Source organism: Scyliorhinus torazame, chromosome 23 (genome assembly GCF_047496885.1).
Source record: "Scyliorhinus torazame isolate Kashiwa2021f chromosome 23, sScyTor2.1, whole genome shotgun sequence".
Classification (NCBI taxonomy): domain Eukaryota; kingdom Metazoa; phylum Chordata; class Chondrichthyes; order Carcharhiniformes; family Scyliorhinidae; genus Scyliorhinus; species Scyliorhinus torazame.
The window spans coordinates 39525823-39552006 of NC_092729.1; the positions used below are offsets into that span (position 1 = coordinate 39525823).

Here is a 26184-nt window from a genome sequence, read left to right on the forward strand (position 1 = left end):
CCACGTCCCCTGTGGAAAGGATGAATTAACTCCCTCAATCCCACCTTTAAGTTTAAGACTTTTAACTCAAGACCTTCAAACCCATTTTGCAGTCCGTGAGCTAATTTTTTAAAAATGTGGTCATTATTGCTGTGTTTTTTGAAAATATTTTCATTCCGATGAGGACGGACATAACAACATACAAACAATCAGTCAGTCACAACACAAACAAAATACTATTCTCCTCATTTGAGATTTATTCCTTTATTTCCATTAAACTTTCTCCTCTTCCCTCCCCTTACCCACTGGCAACAAACAGATCTGTAAATAGAGACAAGAACAGCTTCCATCTCGTCCAGAACCCCCACCTGAGCCACAAAGGGCTAATTTTAGTTTCTCAAGTTTAAGGAATTCTGCAATATCCCTCAACCATGTCGATATTTTTGGCGGATCTTCTGACTTCCCTTCCAATACAATTAGCCTCCGGGCGATCAATGTGGCAAAGGCCACCATATCGGCCCCGTCCCCATCTATTGGTCCCGGTACTTCCGACACCCCAGAAATTGCCTCATGTGGTCCCAGTAATATTTCCACCTCCACAACTTTTGTTACTGTTTTAAATAGCGAGAGCCAGAAGCCCAATAATCGTGGACGTGACCAGAAGATGTGGACGTGGTTCACTGGTCCTCCTTTACACTCTCACATTTATCTTCTTCCTCTGTGAAGGATCTGCTCGTTCGTCCCTGTGTCATATCACCCCTGTGTACATCCTTGAATTGTATCAAGCCCATTCGAGCACGTGAAGATGTCGCATTGACCCTGTGTATAACCTCACTCCATAGTCCCCATTCCAACGCCACACCCAACTCTTCCTTCCACTTTTGTTTTATTTCCTCAATTGCTGCTTTCTTTCTGTCCATCAGCCAGCTGTAAATGTTAGTAATTCTCCCATCACCAACTCAGCTGGGAGGAGCAATTTATCCAGCAGCTTGTTCTCTGGTAGGCAACGAAAGAGGACAACTCCTTTTTCACCAAGTTTCATCTTTGAAGATAATTAAACTTCACCTCCCTCGGCATTTTATGTTTCTCCCTCAATTCTTCAAATCTACTTTCCAACAACAAGTCTGTAACCTGTCTCAGCCCAGCTTTATGCCACTGTTTAAATATTGTATCCAGTCTTGCCGCCGGGGTGAATCGGGGATTTCCATAAATAGGGGCTCGCACCGTCAAGTTTACCAAAGCAAAATGGCGTCTCCGCTTGCTCCAGATGTTGAAGGAAGATGCCAGCACCGGGCTTTGTGTAAACCTCCCCGGGGGAAATGGGAGTGGGGCCGCAGCGAAAGTCTGCAAACTAGCCCCCTTACACAATGCTTACTCCACCTGTACCCATTCCGCTTCTTCCTCTCCCCACCATTGTCGAATATTCTCCAAATTCACCGCCCAATAATAATGCAAAAGATTGGGAAGCACCAACCCTCCCACCCACCCATTCTTTTTAAATGTGTGCTGGTCCTTTTGAAGAGAAATCCAAAATCTCCTTCCATTTACTGATGGAGAAGTGATCTGCCGCATTTTCTATCTGTTTAGAGCAGGGTGTCTGTGTGAGGGTAAGTGTGTTACTGTGTGTGTGGACTTTTCTCTATCTGTCTATCTGCCAGTCGTCCTGGTCCAAGATTCTATTTCTCTCTCCACAGATGCTGCCTGACCTGCTCAGTATTTTCCCGCATTGGTACAAGAGCGCGGAGGTAAGGCTGAACTTATACAAGACACTAGTTAGAGCTCAGCTGGAATATTGTGGACAGTTCTGGGCGCCACACTATCGGAAGGATGTGAACACACTGGAGCGAGTGCAGAGGAGGTTCACAAGAATGGTTCAGGAATGAGAAACTTCAGTGATGTGGATAGATTGGAGAGATTGGGTCTGTTCTCCACAGAGAGAAATGGCCAAGAGGAGATTAGATAGAGGTGATCAAATTCTTGGGGGTGCCGGACAGAGTAGACAGGGAGAAACTGTTCCCAATATTAAGAAGCTCAAGAACGAGATGGCACAGAATTAAAGTGAATTGGAAAAGAAGCAAATATTTGTGAGAAAATGGAAACAGTATAGTGTAGAGAGAGCCCTGCTCGGTATCACACCCCGTGCTGTACCTGTCCTGGGAGTGTTTGAGAGGAAAAATGCAGAGGGAGCTTTACTCTGTATCTAACCCCGTGCTGTACCTATTCTGGGAGTGTTTGATGGGGACAGTGTAGAGGGAGCTTTACTCTGTATCTAACCCCGTGCTGTACCTGTTCTGGGAGTGTTTGATGGGTACAGTGTAGAGGGAACTTTACTCTGTATCTAACCCCGTGCTGTACCTGTCCTGGGAGTATTTGATGGGGACAGTGTAGAGGGAACTTTACTCTGTATCTTACCCCGTGCTGTACGTGTCCTGGGAGTGTTTGATGGGTACAGTGTAGAGGGAACTTTACTCTGTATCTAACCCCGTGCTGTACATGTCCTGGGAGTATTTGATGGGGACAGTGTAGAGGGAACTTTACTCTGTATCTAACCCCGTGCTGTACCTGTCCTGGGAGTATTTGATGGGGACAGTGTAGAGGGAGCTTTACTCTGTATCTAACCCCGTGCTATACCTGTCCTGGGAGTGTTTGATGGGGACAGTGTAGAGGGAACTTTACTCTGTATCTAACCCCGTGCTGTACCTGTCCTGGGAGTATTTGATGGGGACAGTGTAGAGGGAGCTTTACTCTGTATCTAACCCCGTGCTGTGCCTGTCCTGGGAGTGTTTGATGGGGACAGTGTAGAGGGAGCTTTACTCTGTATCTAACCTCGTGCTGTACCTGTCCTGGGAGTGTTTGATGGGGACAGTGTAGAGGGTGCTTTACTCTGTATCTAACCCGGTGCTGTACCTGCCCTGGGAGTATTTGAGAAGGACAGTGTAGAGGGAGCTTTACTCTGTATCTAACCCCGTGCTGTACCTGCCCAGGGAGTGTTTGATGGGGACAGTGTAGAGGGAGCTTTGCTCTGGATCTAACCCTGTGCTGTACCTGTCCTGGGAGTGTTTGATGGGGACAGTGTCGAGGGAGCTTTGCTCTGGATCTAACACTGTGCTGTACCTGTCCTGGGAGTGTTTGATGGGGACAGTGTAGAGGCAGCTTTACTCTGTATCTAACCCCGTGCTGTACCTGTCCTGTGAGTGTTTGATGGGGACAGTGTAGAGGGAGCTTTGCTCTGGATCTAACACCATGCTGTACCTGTCCTGGGAGTGTTTGATGGGGACAGTGTTGAAGCAGCTTTAATCTGTATCTAACCCCGTGCTGTACCTGTCCTGGGAGTGTTTGATGGGGACAGTGAAGAGGGAGCTTTACTCTGTATCTAACCCCATGCTGTACCTGTCCTGGGAGTGTTTGATGGGGACAGTGTAAAGCGAGCTTTACTCTGCATCGAACACCGTGCTGTACCTGTCCTAGGAGTGTTTGATGGGGACAATGCAGAGGGGGCTTTAGTCTGCGTCTAACCCCGAGCTGTATCTGTCCTGGGAGTATTTGGTGGGGACAGTGTAGAGGGAGCTTTATTCTGTATCTAACCCCATGCTGTAACTGTCCCTGGAGTGTTTGATGGGGACAGTGTAGAAGGAACTTTACTCTGTATCTAACTCTATGCTGTACCTGTCCTGGGAGTGTTTGATGGGGACAGTGTCGAGACAGCTTTACTCTGTATCTAACCCCGTGCTGTACCTGTCCTGGGAGTGTTTGATGGGAACTGTGTAGAGGGAGCTTTACTCTGTATCTAACCCCACGCTGTACCTGTCCTGGGAGTGTTTGATGGGGACAGTGTAGAGGGAGCGTTGTTCTGTATCTAACCCCGTGCTGTACCTGTCCTGGGAGTGTTTGATGAGACTGTGCAGAGGTAGCTTTAGTCTGTATCTAACCCCATGCTATACCTGTGATGGGAGTGTTTGATGGGGACAGTGGAGAGGGGGCTTTATCCTGTATCTAACACCGTGCTGTACTTGTCCTGGGAATGTTTGATGGGACAGTGCAGAGGGAGCTTTAGTCTGTATATAACCCCGTGCTGTACCTTTCCTGGGAGTGTTTGATGGGGACAGTGTAGAGGGGGCTTTACTCTGTATCTGACCCCATGCTGTACCTGTCCTGGGAGTGTTTGATGGGGACAGTGTAGAGGGAGCTTTACTCTGTATCTAACCCCGAGCTGTATCTGTCCTGGGAGTATTTGATGGGGACAGTTTAGAGGGAGCTTTGCTCTGGATCTAACCCCATGCTGTACCTGTCCTGTGAGTGTTTGATGGGAACAGTGTCGAAGCAGCTTTACTCTGTATTTAACCCTTTGCTGTACCTGTCCTGGGAGTGTTTGATGGGGACAGTGAAGAGGGAGCTTTACTCTGTATCTAACCCCATGCTGTACCTGTCCTGGCAGTGTTTGATGGGGACAGTGTAAAGCGAGATTTACTCTGCATCTAACACCGTGCTGTACCTGTCCCTGGACTGTTTGATGGGGACAGTGTAGAAGGAACTTTACTCTGTATCTTACCCTATGCTGTACCTGTCCTGGGAGTGTTTGATGGGGACAGTGTCGAGACAGCTTTACTCTGTATCTAACCCCGTGCTGTACCTGTCGTGGGAGTGTTTGATGGGCACTGTGTAGAGGGAGCTTTACTCTGTATCTAACCCCACGCTGTACCTGTCCTGGGAGTGTTTGATGGGGACAGTGTAGAGGGAGCGTTACTCTGTAACTAACCCCGTGCTGTACCTGTCCTGGGAGTGTTTGATGGGACTGTGCTGAGGTAGCTTTAGTCTATATCTAACCCCGTGCTGTACCTGTCCTGGGAATGTTTGATGGGACAGTGTAGTGGGAGCTTTACTCTGTATCTAACCCTGTGCTGTACCTGTCCTGGGAGTATTTGATGGGGACAGTGCAGAGGGAGCTTTGCTCTGGATCTAACCCCATGCTGTACCTGTCCTGGGAGTGTTTGATGGGGACAGTGTAGAGGGAGCTTTACTCTGTATCTAACCCCGTGCTGTACCTGTCCTGGGAGTGTTTGATGGGGACTGTGTAGAGGGAGATTTACTCTGTATCTAACCCCGAGCTGTATCTGTCCTGGGAGTATTTGATGGGGACAGTGTAGAGGGAGCTTTACTCTGTATCTAACCCCATGCTGTACCTGTCCCTGGAGTGTTTGATGGGGACAGTGTAGAAGGAACTTTACTCTGTATCTAACCCTATGCTGTACCTGTCCTGGGAGTGTTTGATGGGGACAGTGTCGAGACAGCTTTACTCTGTATCTAACCCCGTGCTGTACCTGTCCTGGGATTGTTTGATGGGTCAGTGTAGAGGGAGCTTTACTCTGTATCTAACCCCACGCTGTACCTGTCCTGGGAGTGTTTGATGGGGACAGTGGAGAGGGTGCTTTACCCTGTATCTAAACCCGTGCTGTACCTGTCCTGGGAATGTTTGATGGGGACAGTGTAGAGGGGGCTTTACTCTGTATCTAACCCCGTGCGTACCTGTCCTGGGAGTGTTTGATGGGGACAGTGTAGTGGGAGCTTTACTCTGTATCTAACCCTGTGCTGTACCTGTCCTGGGAGTGTTTGATGGGGACAGTGTCGAGGGAGATTTACTCTGTATCTAACCCCGTGTTGTACCTGCCCTGGGAGTGTTTGATGGGGACAGTGTAGAGGGATCTTTACTCTGTATCTAACCCCGAGCTGTATCTGTCCTGGGAGTATTTGATGGGGACAGTGTAGAGGGAGCTTTACTCTGTATCTAACCCCATGCTATATCTGTCCTGGGAGTGTTTGATGGGGACACTGTAGAGGGAGCTTTACTCTGTATCTAACCCCGTGCTGTACCTGTCCTGGGAGTGTTTGATGGGGACACTGTAGAGGCAGCTTTACTCTGTATCTAACGCCGTGCTGTCTCTGTCCTGGGAGTGTTTGATGGGGACAGTGTAGAGGGAGCTTTACTCTGTATCTAACCCCGTGCTGTACCTGTCCTGGGAGTGTTTGATGGGGACACTGTAGAGGCAGCTTTACTCTGTATCTAACCCCGTGCTGTACCTGTCCTGGGAGTGTTTGATGGGGACAGTGTAGAGGGAGCTTTACTCTGTATCTAACCCCGTGCTGTACCTGTCCTGGGAGTGTTTGATGGCGACAGTGTAGAGGGAGCTTTACTCTGTATCTAACCCCGTGCTGTACCTGTCCTGGGAGTGTTTGATGGGGACAGTGTAGAGGGGGCTTTACCCTGTATCTAACCCCGTGCTGTACCTGTCCTGGGAATGTTTGATGGGACAGTGCAGAGGGAGCTTTAGTCTGTATATAACCCCGTGCTGTACCTTTCCTGGGAGTGTTTGATGGGGACAGTGTCGAGGGGGCTTTACTCTGTATCTAACCCCATGCTGTACCTGTCCTGGGAGGGTTTTGATGGGGACTGTGTAGAGGGAACTTCACTCTGTATCTAAACCCGAGCTGTATCTGTCCTGGGAGTGTTTGATGGGGACAGTGTAGAGGGAGCTTTACTCTGTATCTAACCCCATGCTATACCTGTCCTGGGAGTTTTTGATGGGGACACTGTAGAGGGAGCTTTACTGTCTATGTAACACCATCCTGTACCTGTCCTGGGAGCGTTTGATGGGGACAGAGTAGAGAGAGCCCTGCTCGATATCTAACCCCGTGCTGTACCTGTCCTGGGAGTGTTTGATGGGGACAGTGTAGAGGGAGCTATACTCTGTATCTAACCCCATGCTGTACCTGTCCTGGGAGTGTTTGATGGGTCAGTGTAGAGGGAGCTTTACTCTGTATCTAACCCCATGCTGTACCTGTCCTGGGAGTGTTTGATGGGGACAGTGTAGAGGGAGCGTTACTCTGTATCTAACCCCGTGCTGTACCTGTCCTGGGAGTGTTTGATGGGGACAGTGCAGAGGGAGCTTTAGTCTGTATCTAACCCCGTGCTGTACCTGTCCTGGGAGTGTTTGATGGGGACAGTGTAGAGGGGGCTTTACCATGTATCTAACCCCGTGCTGTACCTGTCCTGGGAATGTTTGATGGGACAGTGCAGAGGTAGCTTTAGTCTGTATATAACCCCGTGCTGTACCTTTCCTGGGAGTGTTTAATGGGGACAGTGTAGAGGGGGCTTTACGCTGTGTCTAACCCCGTGCTATACCTGTCCTGGGAATGTTTGATGGGGACAGTGTCGAGGGAGCTTTACTATGTATCTAACCGCGATCAGTATCTGTCCTGGGAGAATTTGATGGGGACAGTGTAGAGGGAGCTTTACTCTGAATCTAACCCCATGCTATATCTCTCCTGGGAGTGTTTGATGGGACAGTGCAGAGGGAGCTTTAGTCTGTATATAACCCCGTGCTGTACCTTTCCTGGGAGTGTTTGATGGGGACAGTGTAGAGGGGGCTTTACTCTGTGTCTAACCCCGTGCTGTACCTGTCCTGGGAATGTTTGATGGGGACAGTGTAGAGGGAGCTTTACTTTGCATCTAACCCCGAGCTGTATCTGTCCTGAGAGTATTTGATGGGGACAGTGTAGAGGGAGCTTTACTCTGTATCTAACCCCATGCTATACCTGTCCTGGGAGTGTTTGAAGGGGACACTGTAGAGGGAGCTTTACTCTGTATCTAACCCCGTGCTGTCTCTGCCCTGGGAGTGTTTGATGACGACAGTGTAGAGGGAGCTTTCCTCTCTATGTAACACCATCCTGTACCTGTCCTGGGAGTGTTTGATGGCGACAGTGTCGAGGCAGCTTTACTCTGTATCTAACCCCGTGCTGTACCTGTCCTGGGAGTGTTTGATGAGACTGTGCAGAGGTAGCTTTAGTCTGTATCTAACCCCATGCTATACCTGTGATGGGAGTGTTTGATGGGGACAGTGGAGAGGGGGCTTTATCCTGTATCTAACACCGTGCTGTACTTGTCCTGGGAATGTTTGATGGGACAGTGCAGAGGGAGCTTTAGTCTGTATATAACCCCGTGCTGTACCTTTCCTGGGAGTGTTTGATGGGGACAGTGTAGAGGGGGCTTTACTCTGTATCTAACCCCATGCTGTACCTGTCCTGGGAGTGTTTGATGGGGACAGTGTAGAGGGAGCTTTACTCTGTATCTAACCCCGAGCTGTATCTGTCCTGGGAGTATTTGATGGGGACAGTTTAGAGGGAGCTTTGCTCTGGATCTAACCCCATGCTGTACCTGTCCTGTGAGTGTTTGATGGGAACAGTGTCGAAGCAGCTTTACTCTGTATTTAACCCTTTGCTGTACCTGTCCTGGGAGTGTTTGATGGGGACAGTGAAGAGGGAGCTTTACTCTGTATCTAACCCCATGCTGTACCTGTCCTGGCAGTGTTTGATGGGGACAGTGTAAAGCGAGATTTACTCTGCATCTAACACCGTGCTGTACCTGTCCCTGGACTGTTTGATGGGGACAGTGTAGAAGGAACTTTACTCTGTATCTTACCCTATGCTGTACCTGTCCTGGGAGTGTTTGATGGGGACAGTGTCGAGACAGCTTTACTCTGTATCTAACCCCGTGCTGTACCTGTCGTGGGAGTGTTTGATGGGCACTGTGTAGAGGGAGCTTTACTCTGTATCTAACCCCACGCTGTACCTGTCCTGGGAGTGTTTGATGGGGACAGTGTAGAGGGAGCGTTACTCTGTAACTAACCCCGTGCTGTACCTGTCCTGGGAGTGTTTGATGGGACTGTGCTGAGGTAGCTTTAGTCTATATCTAACCCCGTGCTGTACCTGTCCTGGGAATGTTTGATGGGACAGTGTAGTGGGAGCTTTACTCTGTATCTAACCCTGTGCTGTACCTGTCCTGGGAGTATTTGATGGGGACAGTGCAGAGGGAGCTTTGCTCTGGATCTAACCCCATGCTGTACCTGTCCTGGGAGTGTTTGATGGGGACAGTGTAGAGGGAGCTTTACTCTGTATCTAACCCCGTGCTGTACCTGTCCTGGGAGTGTTTGATGGGGACTGTGTAGAGGGAGATTTACTCTGTATCTAACCCCGAGCTGTATCTGTCCTGGGAGTATTTGATGGGGACAGTGTAGAGGGAGCTTTACTCTGTATCTAACCCCATGCTGTACCTGTCCCTGGAGTGTTTGATGGGGACAGTGTAGAAGGAACTTTACTCTGTATCTAACCCTATGCTGTACCTGTCCTGGGAGTGTTTGATGGGGACAGTGTCGAGACAGCTTTACTCTGTATCTAACCCCGTGCTGTACCTGTCCTGGGATTGTTTGATGGGTCAGTGTAGAGGGAGCTTTACTCTGTATCTAACCCCACGCTGTACCTGTCCTGGGAGTGTTTGATGGGGACAGTGGAGAGGGTGCTTTACCCTGTATCTAAACCCGTGCTGTACCTGTCCTGGGAATGTTTGATGGGGACAGTGTAGAGGGGGCTTTACTCTGTATCTAACCCCGTGCGTACCTGTCCTGGGAGTGTTTGATGGGAACAGTGTAGTGGGAGCTTTACTCTGTATCTAACCCTGTGCTGTACCTGTCCTGGGAGTGTTTGATGGGGACAGTGTCGAGGGAGATTTACTCTGTATCTAACCCCGTGTTGTACCTGCCCTGGGAGTGTTTGATGGGGACAGTGTAGAGGGATCTTTACTCTGTATCTAACCCCGAGCTGTATCTGTCCTGGGAGTATTTGATGGGGACAGTGTAGAGGGAGCTTTACTCTGTATCTAACCCCATGCTATATCTGTCCTGGGAGTGTTTGATGGGGACACTGTAGAGGGAGCTTTACTCTGTATCTAACCCCGTGCTGTACCTGTCCTGGGAGTGTTTGATGGGGACACTGTAGAGGCAGCTTTACTCTGTATCTAACGCCGTGCTGTCTCTGTCCTGGGAGTGTTTGATGGGGACAGTGTAGAGGGAGCTTTACTCTGTATCTAACCCCGTGCTGTACCTGTCCTGGGAGTGTTTGATGGGGACACTGTAGAGGCAGCTTTACTCTGTATCTAACCCCGTGCTGTACCTGTCCTGGGAGTGTTTGATGGGGACAGTGTAGAGGGAGCTTTACTCTGTATCTAACCCCGTGCTGTACCTGTCCTGGGAGTGTTTGATGGCGACAGTGTAGAGGGAGCTTTACTCTGTATCTAACCCCGTGCTGTACCTGTCCTGGGAGTGTTTGATGGGGACAGTGTAGAGGGGGCTTTACCCTGTATCTAACCCCGTGCTGTACCTGTCCTGGGAATGTTTGATGGGACAGTGCAGAGGGAGCTTTAGTCTGTATATAACCCCGTGCTGTACCTTTCCTGGGAGTGTTTGATGGGGACAGTGTCGAGGGGGCTTTACTCTGTATCTAACCCCATGCTGTACCTGTCCTGGGAGGGTTTTGATGGGGACTGTGTAGAGGGAACTTCACTCTGTATCTAAACCCGAGCTGTATCTGTCCGGGGAGTGTTTGATGGGGACAGTGTAGAGGGAGCTTTACTCTGTATCTAACCCCATGCTATACCTGTCCTGGGAGTTTTTGATGGGGACACTGTAGAGGGAGCTTTACTGTCTATGTAACACCATCCTGTACCTGTCCTGGGAGCGTTTGATGGGGACAGAGTAGAGAGAGCCCTGCTCGATATCTAACCCCGTGCTGTACCTGTCCTGGGAGTGTTTGATGGGGACAGTGTAGAGGGAGCTATACTCTGTATCTAACCCCATGCTGTACCTGTCCTGGGAGTGTTTGATGGGTCAGTGTAGAGGGAGCTTTACTCTGTATCTAACCCCATGCTGTACCTGTCCTGGGAGTGTTTGATGGGGACAGTGTAGAGGGAGCGTTACTCTGTATCTAACCCCGTGCTGTACCTGTCCTGGGAGTGTTTGATGGGGACAGTGCAGAGGGAGCTTTAGTCTGTATCTAACCCCGTGCTGTACCTGTCCTGGGAGTGTTTGATGGGGACAGTGTAGAGGGGGCTTTACCATGTATCTAACCCCGTGCTGTACCTGTCCTGGGAATGTTTGATGGGACAGTGCAGAGGTAGCTTTAGTCTGTATATAACCCCGTGCTGTACCTTTCCTGGGAGTGTTTAATGGGGACAGTGTAGAGGGGGCTTTACGCTGTGTCTAACCCCGTGCTATACCTGTCCTGGGAATGTTTGATGGGGACAGTGTCGAGGGAGCTTTACTATGTATCTAACCGCGATCAGTATCTGTCCTGGGAGTATTTGATGGGGACAGTGTAGAGGGAGCTTTACTCTGAATCTAACCCCATGCTATATCTCTCCTGGGAGTGTTTGATGGGACAGTGCAGAGGGAGCTTTAGTCTGTATATAACCCCGTGCTGTACCTTTCCTGGGAGTGTTTGATGGGGACAGTGTAGAGGGGGCTTTACTCTGTGTCTAACCCCGTGCTGTACCTGTCCTGGGAATGTTTGATGGGGACAGTGTAGAGGGAGCTTTACTTTGCATCTAACCCCGAGCTGTATCTGTCCTGAGAGTATTTGATGGGGACAGTGTAGAGGGAGCTTTACTCTGTATCTAACCCCATGCTATACCTGTCCTGGGAGTGTTTGAAGGGGACACTGTAGAGGGAGCTTTACTCTGTATCTAACCCCGTGCTGTCTCTGCCCTGGGAGTGTTTGATGACGACAGTGTAGAGGGAGCTTTCCTCTCTATGTAACACCATCCTGTACCTGTCCTGGGAGTGTTTGATGGCGACAGTGTCGAGGCAGCTTTACTCTGTATCTAACCCCGTGCTGTACCTGTCCTGGGAGTGTTTGATGGGGACAGTATCGAGGGAGATTTACTCTGTATCTAACCCCGTGTTGTACCTGTCCTGGGAGTGTTTGATGGGGACAGTGTAGAGGGAGCTTTACTCTGTATCTAACCCCGAACTGTATATGTCCTGGGAGTATTTGATGGGGACAGTGTCGAGGGAGCTTTACTCTGTATCTAACCCCATGCTATATCTGTCCTGGGAGTGTTTGATGGGGACACTGTAGAGGCAGCTTTACTCTGTTTCTAACCCCGTCCTGTCTCTGCCCTGGGAGTGTTTGATGGGGACAGTGTAGAGGGAGCTTTCCTCTCTATGTAACACCATCCTGTACCTGTCCTGGGAGCGTTTGATGGGGACAGTGTAGAGAGAGCCCTGCTCGATATCTAACCCCGTGTTGTACCTGTCCTGCGTGTGTTTGATGGGGACAGCGTAGAAGGAACTTTATTCTGTATCTAACCCCATGCTGTACCTGTCCTGGGAGTGTTTGATGGGGACAGCGCAGAGGGAGCTTTAGTCTGTATCTAACACCGTGCTGTACCTGTCCTGGGAGTGTTTGATGGGGACAGTGTAGAGGGAGCGTTACTCTGTGTCTAACCCCGTGCTGTACCTGTCCTGGGAGTGTTTGATGGGGACAGTGCAGAGGGAGCTTTAGTCTGTATCTAACCCCGTGCTGTACCTGTCCTGGGAGTGTTTGATGGGGACAGTGTAGAGGGGGCTTTACCATGTATCTAACCCCGTGCTGTACCTGTCCTGGGAATGTTTGATGGGACAGTGCAGAGGTAGCTTTACTCTGTATATAACCCCGTGCTGTACCTTTCCTGGGAGTGTTTAATGGGGACAGTGTAGAGGGGGCTTTACGCTGTGTCTAACCCCGTGCTATACCTGTCCTGGGAATGTTTGATGGGGACAGTGTCGAGGGAGCTTTACTATGTATCTAACCGCGATCAGTATCTGTCCTGGGAGTATTTGATGGGGACAGTGTAGAGGGAGCTTTACTCTGAATCTAACCCCATGCTATATCTCTCCTGGGAGTGTTTGATGGGACAGTGCAGAGGGAGCTTTAGTCTGTATATAACCACGTGCTGTACCTTTCCTGGGTGTGTTTGATGGGGACAGTGTAGAGGGGGCTTTACTCTGTGTCTAACCCCGTGCTGTACCTGTCCTGGGAATGTTTGATGGGGACAGTGTAGAGGGAGCTTTACTTTGTATCTAACCCCGAGCTGTATCTGTCCTGAGAGTATTTGATGGGGACAGTGTAGAGGGAGCTTTACTCTGTATCTAACCCCATGCTATACCTGTCCTGGGAGTGTTTGAAGGGGACACTGTAGAGGGAGTTTTACTCTGTATCTAACCCCGTGCTGTCTCTGCCCTGGGAGTGTTTGATGACGACAGTGTAGAGGGAGCTTTCCTCTCTATGTAACACCATCCTGTACCTGTCCTGGGAGTGTTTGATGGCGACAGTGTCGAGGCAGCTTTACTCTGTATCTAACCCCGTGCTGTACCTGTCCTGGGAGTGTTTGATGGGGACAGTATCGAGGGAGATTTACTCTGTATCTAACCCCGTGTTGTACCTGTCCTGGGAGTGTTTGATGGGGACAGTGTAGAGGGAGCTTTACTCTGTATCTAACCCCGAACTGTATATGTCCTGGGAGTATTTGATGGGGACAGTGTCGAGGGAGCTTTACTCTGTATCTAACCCCATGCTATATCTGTCCTGGGAGTGTTTGATGGGGACACTGTAGAGGCAGCTTTACTCTGTTTCTAACCCCGTCCTGTCTCTGCCCTGGGAGTGTTTGATGGGGACAGTGTAGAGGGAGCTTTCCTCTCTATGTAACACCATCCTGTACCTGTCCTGGGAGCGTTTGATGGGGACAGTGTAGAGAGAAACCTGCTCGATATCTAACCCCGTGTTGTACCTGTCCTGCGTGTGTTTGATGGGGACAGCGTAGAAGGAACTTTATTCTGTATCTAACCCCATGCTGTACCTGTCCTGGGAGTGTTTGATGGGGACAGCGCAGAGGGAGCTTTAGTCTGTATCTAACACCGTGCTGTACCTGTCCTGGGAGTGTTTGATGGGGACAGTGTAGAGAGGGCATTGCTCGATATCTAATACCGTGATGTACCTGTCCTGGGAGTGTTTGATGGGCACAGTGTAGAGAGAGCCTTGCTCGATATCTAATACCGTGTTGTACCTGTCCTGGGAGTGTTTGATGGGCACAGTGTAGAGAGAGCCTTGCTCGATATCTAATACCATGTTGTACCTGTCCTGGCCTTCATTGAAAGAGGGATTTGAGTTCAGAAGTGGAGATGTCTTACTGCAGTTACACAAGGCCTTGGTGAGACCACACCTGGAGTATTGTGTACAGTTTCGGTCTCCCTAACATAGAAAGGATATCGTTGCCAGAGAGGGAGTGCAGCGGAAGGAGAATCGGCTGATAGGGAGATTGCCGGACTGTCCTACAAGGAGAGATTGGTTTGGCTGTGGCACAGTGGTTTGCACTGCTGCCTCACCGTGCCAGTGACCCGGGATAAATTCCGGCCTTGTGTGACTGATTACGTGGAGTTGGCAGTTTCTCCCCGTGTGTGCGTGGGTTTCCTCCGGGTGCTCCGGTTTCCTTCCACAGTCCAAAGATGTGCAGGCTAGGTGGAATGGTCCTGCTAAATTACCCCTTAGTGCCCAAGAAAGATTGTTTAGATTAGGTTAAGGAGTTATTGGGATAGGGCGGGTGACTGAGCTTACATAGAATGCTGTGTCAGAGGGTTGGTGTAGATTCGATGGGCAGAATGGCCTCCTTCTGCATTGTAGGGATTCTATGATTGTGCCTGTATTCACTAGGGCCTAGAAGGATGTGAGGAGATGTTTGCTGTGCTAAATTGCCCCTTTGTGGCCCAAAGGTTAGGTGGTGTTACTGGGGTTATTTGGATAGGGTGGAGGCGTGGGCTTAGGTAGGGTGCTCTCTCCGAGGGCCAGTGCAGACTCGATGGGCCAAATGGGCTACTCCTGCAATGTATATTCTATGATTCTGTGAGCTCTGATTATTACATTCCAACAGCGCTGTGCAGACTATACACAGAGATGGAGATTCTGAATATTGAATTAATGTATTCTGTTATTCTCCCCATCTTCTCTGTCTCTGCATCTCTCTATCTCTCTCTCTGGGAATCTGTCTAAACAAATCCACGATCAGCAGTCAGCCATTTTAAGTTACTGAACGGTGGCCATTTTATGTGAGCACAACACTGAGACAATTCGGACAGTTGTCCAAGTTAGTGTCAAACAAAAACTGAAGGAAAGAGTCAAATTTAAATGGTGATATGTTGGGCAATGTGGATGTACAAATGGAGCTTGTACACCAGTCACTGAAAGTGGAGAGGGGGGTGCAGCAAGCAGTTAAGAAGACCAATGATATGTTGGCCTTCATTGAAAGAGGGATTTGAATTCAGAAGTGGAGATGTCTTACTGCAGTTATACAAGCCCTTGGTGAGACCACACCTGGAGTACTGTGTACAGTTTTTGGTCTCCCTAACATGGAAAGGATATAGTTGCCAGAGAGGGAGTGCAGCGGAGGGTCAATCTGCTGATAGGGAGATTGCCGGACTGTCCTAGGAGGAGAGATTGGTTCAATAGGACCCGAACGAGCCCTGTTTCTCCAACCTAACCCTGGAGATCTAATCCCACATTCCTGATGATTTCTCCACTCTCAAAGATGGAAAGATATTGACCAAGTTCAAAGCAGAAATTGACAGCTTTCTAAATCCCAATGACATAAAGGGACATGGGGATAGTGTTGGGGAAAAGACATTGAAGTGAAGATATTTCACAGCTTGATTCACAGATGCAGAAAGCAAAGTATCTTAAATTTTGGAAGAGCCACAAATGTTGTGAAACATTTGGGAAATGATTAGAAACAGTTTGGGCTGAGATCTCCTCAGTGACCTGTGTGCTGTCCCCACCCCCGACTTTCTGTCAGGAATGTCCCCCTCGGTGTGTTTCCTGGGTCTGCAAAGGTAACACTTGTCCTGTCTATGGTTATGTTAATTCAGCAGATAACAACAGATTCACAATGTCCTGTCCTTATTTCTGTCTTTGTTTGACATTTGTTCCCTCTGAATTTCTGACATGTTGGGAATGACCATTCGTCTGTCGCTTTAGGAAGGCTTTCCATAGAATGAGTAAAAACCAGCAAGAAATCACAGAATGTGAGTTAAACACAACTTCATTTCTGCTCCCATTTTGAGAGAAGATTCCTGGCCAGGCAAACAAAGCTCATTGCAAAGTTTCACTTCATATTTTACTTGTTGTTCACAGGCAGATTTTTCACTGAAATCTTCTGATGCTAATTCCTGAGATTAGAATTTATAAAGAAACAATTTGGATTGAATGAAAACGGTCAGTTTGATAACCCAAATGTCCTGACTGCCTCACGTCCTGGCACCCTCACACCATCACACCCTCATGTCCCCTATTCCTCACATCCTGACCCACTCCCGTCCCCGAAACCTCAGATCCTGACCCGCTGTGTACCTCTTTCTCTGTGTGTGTCCCTCACTCTCTCCGTGTGCCCACCTCTCTCTGTCCCTCTCTCCCTCTGTGTCCCTGTTGCTCTCAAAGTGTCCTCTCACTCTATCCCTCTCTTTCACTGTCTACCTCTTTCTCTCTGTGTCACTCTCCCTGTCGCCCTCTCCCTTTCTGTATCCCCCCTCCCTCTCTCCCTCTCCCTCTATCTCAATCCCTCTTTCTCTTTGTCCCACTATCTCTCACTGTGTACATCTCTCTTTCTATCACTCTATCGCTCACTCTCCTTCTCTCGCTGTGTCCCTCGCTCTTGCTGTGTCGTCGCTCTCGCTGTGTCCCTCGCTCTCGCTGTGTCCCTCGCTCTCACTGAGTCCCTCGCTCTCTGTGTATCCCTCACTCTCTGTGTGCCCCTCACTCTCTGTGTACCCCTCACTCTCTGTGCGTCCCTCGCTCATTGTGCGTCCCTCGCTCTCTGTGCGTCCCTCGCTCTCAGTGTGTCCCTCGCTCTCTGTGTGTGTCCCTCGCTCTCTGTGTGTGTCCCTTGCTCCCTGTGTGCCCCTCGATCTCTGTGTGTCCCTTGCTCTCTGTGTCCCTCGCTCTCTGTGTGTCCCTCGCTCTCTGTGTGTTCCTCGCTCTCTGTGCGTCCCTCGCTCTCTGTGTGTGTCCCTCGCTCTCTGTGTGTCCCTCGCTCTCTGTGTGTCCCTCACTCTCTGTGTGTCCCTCGCTCTCTGTGTGTGTCCCTCGCTCTCTGAGTGTCCCTCGCTCTCTGTGTGTGTCCCTCGCTCTCTGTGCATCCCTCGCTCTCTGTGAGTCCCTCGCTCTCCGTGTGTGTTCTTTGCTCTCTGTGTGTCCCTCGCTCTCTGTGTGTGTCCCTCGCTCTCTGTGTGACCCTCGCTCTCTGTGTGTCCCTCGCTCTCTGTGTGTCCCTCGCTCTCTGTGTGTTCCTCGCACTCTGTTTGTCCCTCGCTCTGTGTGTGTGTCTCGCTCTCTGTGAACCCCTCACTCTCTGTGTCCTTCGCTCTCTGTGTGTTCCTCGCTCTCTGTGCGTCCCTCGCTCTCTGTGTGTCCCTCGCTCTCTGTGTGTCCCCCGCTCTCTGTGTGTGTCCCTCGCTCTCTGTGTGTCCCTCGCTCTCTGTGTGTCCCTCGCTCTCTGTGTGTCCCCCGCTCTCTGTGTGTGTCCCTCGCTCTGTGCGTCCCTCGCTCTCTGTGCGTCCCTCGCTCTCTGTGTGTGTCCCTCACTCTGTGCCTCACTCGCTCTCTGTGTGTGTGTCCCTCGCTCTGTGCGTCCCTCGCTCTCTGTGCGTCCCTCGCTCTCTGTGTACCCCTCACTCTCTGTGTGTGTCCCTCGCTCTGTGCGTCCCTCGCTCTCTGTGCGTCCCTCGTTCTTTGTGTGTCCCTCGCTCTTTGTGAGTCCCTCGCTCTCTGTGTGTCCCTCGCTCTGTGTGTCCCTCGCTCTGTGCGTCCCTCGCTCTCTGTGCGTCCCTCACTCTCTGTGCGCCCCTCGCTCTCTGTGTCCCTCGCTCTGTGTGTCCCTCGCTCTCTGTGCGCCCCTCGCTCTCTGTGTGCCCCTTGCTCTGTGTGTCCCTCGCTCTATGTGTGTCCCTCGCGCTGTGCGTCCCTCGCTCTCTCTGTGCGACCCTCGCTCTCTGTGCGTCCCTCGCTCTCTGTGCATCCCTCGCTCTCTTTTTGTGCCCCTCGCTCTGTGCGTTCCTCGCTCTCTGTGTGTCCCTCGTTCTCTGTGTGTCCCTAGCTCTCTTTGCGTCCCTCGCTCTCTGTGTGTCCCTCGCTCTCTGTGTGTGTCCCTCGCTCTCTGTGTGTCCCTCGCTCTCTGTGTGTGTCCCTCGCTCTCTGTGTGTCCCTCGCTCTCTGTGCGTCCCTCGCTCCTTGCGTCCCTCGCTCTGTGTGCGCCCAAGCGCACGGTATCATTGTGGATAGCACAATTGCTTCACAGCTCCAGGGTCCCAGGTTCGATTCCGGATTGGGTCACTGTCTGTGCGGAGTCTGCACATCCTCCCTGTGTGTGCGTGGGTTTCCTCCGGGTGCTCCGGTTTCCTCCCACAGTCCAAAGATGTGCAGGTTAGGTGGATTGGCCTTGATAAATTGCCCTTAGTGTCCAAAATTGCCCTTAGTGTTGGTTGGGGTTGCTGGGTTATGGGGATAGGGAGGGGGTGTGGGCTTGGATAGGGTGCTCTTTCCAAGATCTGGTACAGACTCGACGGGCCGAATGGCCTCCTTCTGCACTTTAAATTCTCTGATAAACTGTGATCGCTCTCTGTGCGTCCGCCGCTGTCTGTATGTCCCTCGCTCTCTATGTGTCCCTCGCTCTCTGTGTGTCCCTCGCTTTGTGTGTCCCTCGCTCTCTGTGTGTCCCTCGCTCTTTGTGTGTCCCTCGCTCTCTGTGTGTCCCTCGCTCTCTGTGTGTCCCTCGCTCTCTCTGAGTGTCCCTCGCTCTCTGTGTATCCCTCGCTCTGTGTGTCCCTCGCTCTGTGTGTCCCTCGCTCCCTGTGTGTCCCTCGCTCTCTGTAGTCCCTCGCTCTCTGTGTCTCCCTCGCTCTCTGTGGGTCCCGCACTCTCTGTGGGTCCCTCGCTCTCTGTGCGTCCCTCGCTCTCTGTGTGTGTCCCTCGCTCTGTGTGTCCCTCGCTCTCTGGGTGTCCCTCGCTCCCTGTGTGTCCCTCGCTCTCTGTGTGTGTCCCTCGCTCTGTGTGTCCCTCGCTCTCAGTGTGTCCCTCGCTCTTTGTGTGTCCCTCGCTCTCTGTGTGAGTCCCTCGCTCTGTGTGTCCCTCGCTCTGTGTGTGTGTCCCTCGCTCTTTGTGTGTCCCTCGCTCTGTGTGTGTGTCCCTCGCTCTGTGTGTCCCTCGCTCTGTGTGTGTGTCCCTCGCTCTCTGGGTGTCCCTCGCTCTCTGTGTCTGTCCCACGCTCTCTGTGTGTCCCTCGCTCTCTGTGCGTCCCTCGCTCTGTGCGTCCCTCGCTCTCTGTGCGTCCCTCGCTCTGTGTGTGTGTCCCTCGCTCTGTGCGTCCCTCGCTCTCTGTGTGCCCCTCGCTCTGTGTGTCCCTCGCTCTCTGTGTGTCCCTCACTCTCTGTGTGCCCCTCGCTCTCTGTGTGTCCCTCGCTCTCTGTGTGTCCCTCGCTCTCTGTGTGTCCCTCGCTCTCTGTGTGTCCCTCGCTCTCTCTGTGTGTCCCTCGCTCTCTCTCTGTGTGTGGACCTCGCTCTCTGTGTGTCCCTCGCTCTCTGTGCGTCCCTCGCTCTCTGTGTGATCCTCGCTCTCTGTGTGCCCCTCGCTCTCTGTGTGTCCCTCGCTCTCTGTGTGTCCCTCGCTCTCTGTGTGTCCCTCACTCTCTGTGTGTCCCTCGCTCTCTGTGTGCCCCTCGCTCTGTGTGTCCCTCGCTCTCTGTGCCTCCCTCGCTCTCTGTGTTTCCCTCGCTCTCTGTGTGTCCCTCGCTCTCTCTGTATGTCCCTCGCTCTCTCTGTATGTCCCTCGCTCTCTGTGTGCCCCTCGCTCTCTGTGCGTCCCTCGCTCTGTGCGTCCCTCGCTCTCTGTGTGCCCCTCGCTCTGTGCGTCCCTTGCTCTGTGTGTCCCTCGCTCTCTGTGTGTCCCTCGATCTGTGTGTCCCTCGCTCTCTGTGTGTCCCTCGCTCTGTGTGTCCCTCGCTCTCTGTGTGTGTCCCTCGCTCTCTGTGTGTGTCCCTCGCTCTCTGTGCGTCCCTCGCTCTGTGCGTCCCTCGCTCTCTGTGCGTCCCTCGCTCTCTGTGTGCCCCTCGCTCTGTGTGTCCCTCACTCTCTGTGCCTCCCTCGCTCTCTGTGAAGGGGCTGCACGCTTTTTTGGGCGAGCCTTGAACTTGGCCCCAATCAATTGGGCCGTTTCTCGATGGTTTATCGATTTCATCCAATAAAGGGGTGGGTGCCCTGATTGCTGGGCGTGTCCTAGGTGGCCGTTGGCCTGCTTTGTTCTGGTCTCCTCTGGCGCCGGGGTGTCTGCCTTAGTATCGGTTAATCAAATGTTACTCTTTTGATCTCGGAGATGGGCCATTAGTATGCTAATGGACCTACAGTTTTTGGTCTTGTCTGGGAGCTGCGGCTCGAATCAACAGACAAACCCTGAACCTGCTTGTTTTCTCAGTATTGTCCATTTTCCCTGCAATCCTTACAAAGTGTCCATTTTGTAATCGGGAAGTGGCCATCCCAGATGGCTACAATACCACACTTAGTACTTCCTGGCGCCGTATCCCTCTATATCCATCTTATCCATGTATTTGTCGTTAACCCCTTTGAACGCTGTTAATATATCTGCTTCAACAAACTAATCTGATAATGCGTTCCTGGCAATCACCACCCAATCTAATAAAACCTGTCTCGCACATCTCCTCTAAACATTTCCCCACTGACCATAAATCCTCCTGGTGCCTGACTCCTCCACCCAACAGTAGAGTGCCTGCTCATCTACTCTCTGCACGCACCTCAAAATATTTTATGCCTTACATCGGTTCCAAAAAAATGAAAGATGACTTTTTATACTGATATTCTCCAGCCTTATTCATCAACCTCCGGCGTTCTGATAAAAACAGTCCGGGTGTTTTCAGCCTTTTCCCATAGCTATCACCCTGCAGACCAGACAACATGCTGGTAAACCTCCTCTGCACCCTCTCTCAAAGCCTCCCCATCCTTCTGTGGACAAAAATCGTGCTCAATGATTCAAGTGCGGCCACACATAGGTTGGAAACAACTGCAGCATGAATTGGCAGTTCCTATGCTGACATACAACAGCGTTATTCTTTAAGTTGGCTCGCCACTTACCCAGAGAGCTTAAATTCATGGCCCTTTTCTGTAACTGTGTCTCCCAGTTCACCAACGGGCTTATATACCTGAGCTATAATTCTGTAACTGTGTGCCCCATTTCCGCAGCTAGCTCTGATTAATGTCTATTGAATAGAACATGTGTTCTATTGCAGTGTCTCCAAGTTCTATGGCTTTGTATTTTTATGGAAGTATTATATTTATTTTCAATTGTTTCATAACTTTGGTTATACTGTTTCCTCTAAGTTGTCATCCAAAATTAGGTCCAAAAATTATATTTCTTAATGTTATTTAAACTTAGTCTGAGCTTCGCTCACCCTGACCTCGATGTCCAATAGGGAAATACACTCAGATGATCACGAGCAACTCTTGCAAATAATTCAAATCTAGAAGGTATATTTGCAAGTGGACACAGCAGCCTCATTCACAGAGACAGCCTTTTAAAGACAATATCCTCTGCAGCTGAAAATTCACAGCGTTCTGGGGTAGAGAATTCAGAACATCCCAAAACCTCTGAAATAAATAATATGCCCCTTTTTACAGGCGTCAGTTGCTGCCAATTATTTTGAGACTGTATCTTCCAGTACCCGGGTTAGTGTCTGTACAAAAACGTGGATAAGTGACTGAAATAGCAATAGTTAACAAACAAAATTAGAGCAGAAAGACTGTGTCTAGCTTCCAGCATTATTAATCTTGTTTGTACATATCCTGAGTATAAATAATAGATTAAATGACTCCAGCCACAAAATCTAGCTTGCTGGTTACAAGATGGCAGCCATGACAGAATCATGAATGCAAGATTGTCACAGTTGTAAATGGTGACAAAGCAAGAGTAAAATACAAATAAATGGAGCGTGAAAATAAACTCGCAATACTAAAATCATCACAGGGAGCTTTTGCAATTAATTATGAAAATGAGAGTGGTCACATGGAAGGTCGTCCCTTGTTAACAATTGATGGTGCATTTGTCCATTAAAATAAGGAAATGACAAACGTGCTTTTTAATGACTGTGTTTCAGTATTTACAAGAGAGGAAGAGTTCAAAATGCCAGCGATACGAGGAGACATATTATTGAAACAGGAGCAGGGTCTGGGCAAAATTCAGATATCTAAGAACCCCACTACCGGGTGATTTCCCTCCAAGTCACTCACCACCCTGACTTGGGAATATAGCCACAGTCTGTAAATTTTTCTCTTATTTACCAACAAGCTTCACTTAATAACCCGTGCCGTGGCTGTGTCTCCAAGTTAAAAATCTTGTGTGTTTACATTGCCCACACAATGTAACTGGGTCTCCTATTTTCATAGCCAGCCTCTTCATACAGTAATGGTATCTCCATGTCCCCATATAACTTAAGTACCTGAACATCATTCGATAACTGAGTCTCCCAGTTCCCAAGCTAGCTGAGATACATGAACATTATTCTGTATCCGTACCTCCTTGTTTCCCAAAGAGCTTATATAGAACAAAAAACAATATAGCACAGGAACAGGACATTTGGCCCTGCAAGCTTGTACCGGTGATGATACCATTCTTGGCCAAAATCCATAGCACTCCCTAGTGCTGAATCGTTCTATACCCAATCTAGCCATGTTTTGTCGACATGCCTTTTGAACGCCATGAAAGTACCTGCTTCTACGACCTCACCATGCTGTGTGTAATAAACCAGCCTCGCAGATCTCCTCTACACTTTTCCCCACTGACCTTAAATACATGACCCCTGGTGGTAGACACCACCTTGGGATAGAGTGCCTGCCCATCCATTCTATCCATGCCCCTCATAATCTTGTAGACCTCTATCAGTTCGCCCCTCAACCTCCGGGGTTCTAATGAAAACAGTCCTTGTCTATTCATCCTCCACAGAACTAACATCCTCCTGACCAGGCAACATCCTGATAACCGTCCTCTTCACACGCAACATCAATCTGGCAGTGGTCGGCCAGAATTGTGCGCAATAATCCAAGTGCGGCATTACAACTGTTCCATATAAATGAAGGATGACTTGCCAATTTTTATACTGATATTCATCAGCCTTATTCATAACGTTGGTCCGTCACTTCGTCAGAGAGCTGGTATACATGACCCTTTTTCTGTTACAATGCCTCCTAGTTCACCAGCTAGCTGATATTCATGACCTTATTCAATAACCGTCACTCCTCGGTGCCCAGCGAGGTTACATACATGACCCGTATTCTGTGTGTCCAATTTCCGCAGCTAGCTCATATTAATGATATGTCTTCTATTGCAGTGTCTCCAAGTTCTCTGGTTATGTTCTTTTCAAAGAGTATTATATTTAATTTCAATGATTTCGAACCTTTGTTTACATCGTTTCCTCGAAGCGAGCTCCTGTAGAACAATGAACACGAAGATGACCTTCGGTCCTCCAATGCTTTCACGGTCATGATACCACACTGAGCACTTCCTCGTGCCGCATCCACCTATATCCATCTTATCCATGTATTTGTTGTTGACTATTTTGAACGCCGTTAATATATCTGATTCCACAACCTCATCTGATAATGCGTTCCAGCACTCACCACCCTGTGCAATAAAACCTGCCTCGCACATCTCAAAACTTTGCCTCACTGACCTTAAACCTATGCCCCCTGGTGGCTGACATCCACTCAAGAGTAAAGTGCCTGCTCACCCACTCTATGCATGCTCCTCATAATCCTTTAGGCCTTACAGAGGTTCCAAACACATGAAGGATGACATTTTGTACTGATAGTCATCGGACTTAGTCATCATCCTCCAGGGTTCTGATAAAAACAGTCCGGGTCTATTGAGACTCTTTGCATAGCTAGCACCCTGCAGACCAGGCAACATCCTGGTAACCCGACTCTGAACCCTCTCCCAAAGCCTCTCCATCCTCCGGGTGCTCCGGTTTCCTCCCACAGTCCAAAGATGTGCGGGTTAGGTGAATTGGCCAATGATAAATTGCCCTTAATGTCCAAATTGCCCTTGGTGTTGGGTGGAAGTGTTGAGTTTAGGTAGGGTGCTCTTTCCAAGAGCCGGTGCAGACTCAAGGGGCCGAGTGGCCTCCTTCTGCACTGTAAATTCAATGATAATCTATGATTAATCTAGGACAAAGGTTCGGCACAACATCGTGGGCCGAAGGGCCTGTTCTGTGCTGTATTTTTCTATGTTCTATGTTCTATGTTCTGGGGACTACAATCGTGCTCAATATTCCAAGTGCGGCCTAACATAGCTTTGAAACAACAGTAGCACGAAGTGCCAGTTTGTATGCTGACATACATCAGCGTTATTCTTTAAGTTGGCTCGCCACTTACCCAGCGAGCTGATATAATGGCCCTTATTCTCTAACTGTGTCTCCCAGTTCACCTGCGAGCTTATATACATGAACTTTATTCTGGAACTGTGTGCCCCATTTCCGCAGCTAGCTCTTATTAATGTCATGTTTTCTATTGCAGTGTCTCCAAGTTCTATGGCTATGTATTTTAATGGAAGTATTGTATGTATTTTCAATAATTTCATAGCTTTGCTGTTTCCTCTAAGTTGTCATCCAAAATTAGGTCCAGAAGATTATATTTCTTAACGTTATTTAAACTTAGTCTGAGCTTCCCTCACCCTGACATCGATGTCCAATAGGGAAATACACTCAGAAGATCACCAGCAACTCTTGCAAATAATTCAAATCTAGAAGGTATATTTGCAAGTTGACATAGCAGCCTTAGTTACAGAGACAGCCTTTTAGAGATAATATCCTCTGCAGATGAGAATTCGCAGCGTTCTGGGGTAGAGAATTCAGAACATCCCAAAACCTCTGAATGAAATAATATGCCCCTTTTTACAGAGTTCAGTGGCTGCCCCTTGTTCCCAGTCTGTATCTTGCAGTATCCGTCTCCCGGGTTAGTGTCTGTACAGAAACGTGGATAAGTCGCTGAAATAGCAACAGTTACCGCGTTTGGGTAAAACAAAATTAGAGCAGAATGACTGTGTCTAGCTTACGATATTATTAATTTTGTTTGTACAGACACACACAAAACGTTTGAAGAATAGATTAAATGACGCCAGCCACAAATTGAACTTCCGTGTGACAACATGGCAGCCATGATAGAATCGTGGATGCAGGATTGTCACAGTTGTAAACAGTGAACAAGCAAGAGTAAAGTACAAATAAATAGAGCATGGAACTAAAATCGCAAGGAATCATCACAGGGAGCGTTTGAAATTAATTATGAAAAGGAGAGCCGTCACATGTAATGTCGTCCTTTTTTAACTGTTGATGGTGTATTTGCCAATTAAAATAAGGACATGACAAACATGCCTTTAATGACTTGGTTTCAGTATTTACAAGAGAGGAAGAGTTCAAAATGCCAGCGATACAAGGAGACAAATAATTGAATCCGGAGCAGGGACTGGGCAAAATTCAGATATCGAGGAAACCCACTACCTGGTGATTTCCCCTCCAAGTCACTCACCACCCTGACTTGGAAATATAGCCACAGTCTGTAACAGTTTCTACTATTTCCCAACAAGCTTCACTTAATGACCCGTGCTGCACCTGTGTCTCCAAGTTAAAAATCTTGTGTATTGACATTGCCCACACGATGTAACTGTGTCTCCCATTTCCCTAGCCAGCCTCTGGACATGGCTCTTCATTCAATAATGGTATCTCCATATGCCCATATAACGTAAATACCTGAACATCATTCGGTAACTGAGTCTCCATGTTACAAAGCTAGCTTAGATACATGAACCTTATTCTGTAATCGTATCGCCTTGTTTCCCAGCGAGCTTATATAGAACAAAAAACAATATAGCACAGGAACAGGACATTTGGCCCTGCAAGCTTGTACCGGTGATGATACCATACTTGGCCTATATCCATAGCCCTTCCTCGTGCTGTATCGCTTCATACCCAACTGATCCATGTATTTGCGACATGCCTTTTCAACGCCGCAAAAAGTACGTGTTTCTACAACCTCCCCTGGCAACGTGTTCCAGCCACTCTATACGCTGTGTGTAATAAACCTGCCTCGCAGATCTCCTCTAAAAATTTCCCGTCTGACCTTAGGTCCATGACCCCTGGTGGTAGACACCACCTTGGGATGGGGTGCCTGCCCATCCATTCTATCCATGCCCCTCATAATCTTGTAGACCTCTATCAGTTCGCCCCTCAACCTCCGGGGTTCTAA

At 49.4% G+C, this 26184-nt stretch overlaps 1 long non-coding RNA gene across 1 annotated transcript; it reads left to right on the forward strand.

The window, feature by feature from the left end:
* Positions 1–1682: 1682 nt before the first annotated feature.
* On the forward strand, positions 1683–25310 carry LOC140399591 (uncharacterized). Its single transcript, XR_011937743.1, has 2 exons — positions 1683–1724; positions 25020–25310. It is a non-coding gene; the product is annotated as an uncharacterized lncRNA (long non-coding RNA).
* Positions 25311–26184: the final 874 nt, after the last annotated feature.